Source organism: Papaver somniferum, unplaced genomic scaffold (genome assembly GCF_003573695.1).
Source record: "Papaver somniferum cultivar HN1 unplaced genomic scaffold, ASM357369v1 unplaced-scaffold_19, whole genome shotgun sequence".
In the NCBI taxonomy this organism is placed as follows: Eukaryota; Viridiplantae; Streptophyta; class Magnoliopsida; order Ranunculales; family Papaveraceae; genus Papaver; species Papaver somniferum.
In genome coordinates, this window is record NW_020628818.1 from 7,517,521 (window position 1) to 7,521,206 (window position 3,686).

Genomic DNA, 3,686 nt, shown 5'->3' on the forward strand with positions numbered 1-3,686 from the left:
CGCCCATTGTGAAAAATATTGTGTATATATTTTTATTTTTAAATCTTTACAAGTCCGAGACGAACCTTTACTACCACTTTCAATATTACAACAGTCTACCACGTGGATAATTAAATCGGGTGACGCGGAGTAAAGGTGCGGTCAAATGACTCGTCGCAAATAGCCTGCTCTGATACCATGTTAGAATACGGGCATCCAACTCAAAACCAATTGGCAATGAGTGGAGAGGCCCTAAGTATTATAAACCACAGGATCTTAGATTGGCCACACAATGTGGGACTAATAATCTCAATACGCCTCCTCACGTGTAGCCTCGTTGGGTCTAACACGTGGACAATTAAATTGGGTGACGCGGAGAATACGCACAGTCAATGACTCAACGCAAATATCATGCTCTGATACCATGTTAGAATACGGGCATCCAACTCAAAACCAATTGGCGATAAGTGGAGAGGCCATAAAGGATTATAAACCGCAGGATCTTAGATTTCCCAGACAATGTGGGACTAATAATCTTAACACCAAGCCTTGAACTATTAGGGAATAACAATGCAATTAAACGTGATTGGCCGGAGAAGTTTCATGTCACCAATCAAAGCAGTAAACAGCTTGAAGTAGGATATAAAATTACAATGTTCCGAAAACCGAGTTCCTAGCAGTACTAACATGATAAAGAATTTTCTTAGCAGCAAAAAGCTTGAAGTAGGATATAAAATTACAATGTTCCGAAAACCAAGTTTTTATCAGTACTAACATGATGAAGAATTTTCTTAGCAGTAAACAGCTTGAAGTAGGATTTAAAATTACAATGATCCGATTCATTGTGTTTTCTTCGATCTTCGAAGAATTTTATTTCTGTTGAAACAATTCCATGGCAACAGTAACTATACCACCAGCTTGCAAAACAACTTTATCCTTCCAAAACAGTAACCCGGAACTTCGTGATCCGTCATTCTCTTCATATCTTAGTAATGCTGCTGAGGAACCTTTCATGCTAAAACTATCCGAGGCAAGCTATAAACCAGATACCAAGAGCATTAGTATACCTCGAGAGTTTATGTATCAAGTAAGTGCAGGCAGGAAGAAGAGTGAAGATGGTGAAATCGGCATTTTCGGTGCTGAAAAATACTTTGATGGTGTAATGGATGTGGACAAGACTAGAATCAAAGAGAATGGTGCAAGGAAAAATCATAATATGAAAGGAGAAAGAATGAATTTACGCCGCGGTCCCAAATCTAAGTATGGAACTCCTAGTACATGTTCATAGTTGAGTTCAAACAACCAAAAAGTATTATTAAGAACTCCTAGTCGTCTAGACAGGTCGAACAACAACAATATATTCGCGGCTCTTGGTTCCCAAATGTTTAGATATTGTAACGTATGTATGCTTGAGCAATCATTGGAACTGCACAAAAAGTGCTTTTTTATACATTTACCAACCACCATAAACATTTTGGGAATCAAGCGACAAGTTTGGTGGAGTCTTCTCACCAACGGTTGAAGAAGAATCTTTTTGGATGTGTCAAAAAATTTGTGATCATGTTTAATGCTATGAGAAATTACTTCAACCGCGAGATTGGTAGATTTAAAGAAAGGTTTCAAAAAAAGTCGTATCATGAAGTACAAGAATGGGGCAACCTTCGGTTGTTCAAAGGAATTCATTATAATGTTTCTCATGCTTGTATAAAGAAGTTGATTGTAGATGTGGATTAGATTGAGAAATGGGGAACCAAGCCGGAAGAGGTATGTTTGTAACATAATGAAGTCTATGGGGACTCCCTTGTAACCATATAATAGTTAACTATGAAATGACCTAATCCCTTTAAGAGGAATAGATCTATATATTGGAAACAAGTAAGTTTTCACCCTCCTCCAAAGGGAGATGCCGGAGTAAAGTTCGGTGTTAACGAAACGGGAAGAACCGTACTCGAGATGTACCGAAACATGAACAAACTTGAATAGAAAATCTTTTGGGATGACATTAGGATAATAATTTATTCGCATATTTCGGAGAATGTCCATGAACCGGAAAAAGGAAAGCGCAAAGGTAGGACAAGCACCAAAGAAACGAAAATAAAAAACTAAGACAACATGTGAAGGTGTTGATTGGAAAAGAAAGTGAAATGCATGCTACTACTAGAGATCCTTCGGCGCATGAGCATACCGAGGCGAAGTACCAAAAGGATTCTAAGAAACGCCTAGGAATAATACGGAAAAAGGAGAAACAAGTGAACGAGATTTGAAGAAAAATGATACGATATTACCCTCGCCATCAACCCAACCACCTCTATCGGCACAGGGCCAACCAACTCCACGAGACAATAAGCTTAAGGCTCCAATGTGCCACATCCAACAAAAGAGTCGACCATTTGATGATAAGACACCACTTATTAAGAAAGCTACTTGGAAGAACTACTTCCATACATTAGAGAGTACGTCATATCCATCGACGACGTCCTTCAGGATGGTAATTGTAGTTTTCACGTTGTCATACAACAACTAGGACCCTTCACTCAAGGTGCCAAGCTATATAATGGGTGTGCAGTCAATTCTGTTCGTCAAAGGTTGTTAGCAAAACTAAAGGAGAACACGACATTTTTCAAGACAATGTTGTATGACGGGGATATATAGTAGTCTCACCGAACAGTTTATTAGTGAAAATGACGAGAGTATCCGGGTACACCACAATCTTTTCGTTTCAACCTATAAGTGATACCTTAAGTGATCATCTATTGATAAAGTCGAGACACTACAACTTCAAGATATTCACTTGATAATATTTACGATTCAAAACCGATTTACTATGTTTTAGACTGGCAATAGTGATAGAATATGGGAATCCAACCCAAAACCAATTAGCAATAATTGGAGTGGTCCCTTCATCCGAACCATTACTGGCCAACATTTCCCTGTTAAAAAAATATGGATGTTTTTATTACAATAGCGATATAATGTGGGCATCCAACTCAAAACCAATTAGCAATTATTGTAGTGGTTCCTTCAACTATACGATGAATCTAGATAAGGGATTTGGTTTATGTGGGATTAAGGACTACTATCCTAAACATACCCCTCCACGTGTAGGGCGTGAGTTTGGAGCCCCTAGATCATGTAGAGGCTAGCTCCCTACACAGTAGGGAAGGGAACGAGTTTGGGGCCTCTAAGTCGTGGGAGAAACAAATGTAAATATCATTATTGGGCTTGATATAATTGTCGGGCTTACTATTATACGGGCTAGCTCCAACACTATGATAAAATGTAGGCATCCAACTCAAAACTAATTGGAAATGAGTAGAGTGGTCCCTTCAACTATATGAAGTAGGGATGCCTGTGGTTCAGTTTGGCTTGATCTTGTGCCAAACCCAAGAACCAAACCAATGCTTCTTATGGAAAACCAAAAACCAACCCAGACCATGCTTGGTTTATATATTAGAAAAGAAAACCGTCTCACCGTTTTTTCCGTTTTTTTCTAGTTATTATTATAGCTTTGATCTTCAACTAGAATTCAAAATTTAATTATTGATTTCAATTTATTATAATTAAACAAAATTATTATATGTGGAAAAAAAGACTAAAACAAATCATATCCTATTGAAATGTATGTATTTATATATTCAATAATAGCTTTGATTTTAATTAAATTTTCTTTATATATAAGTTTTCTCATTGAAGTTTATATAGTACAT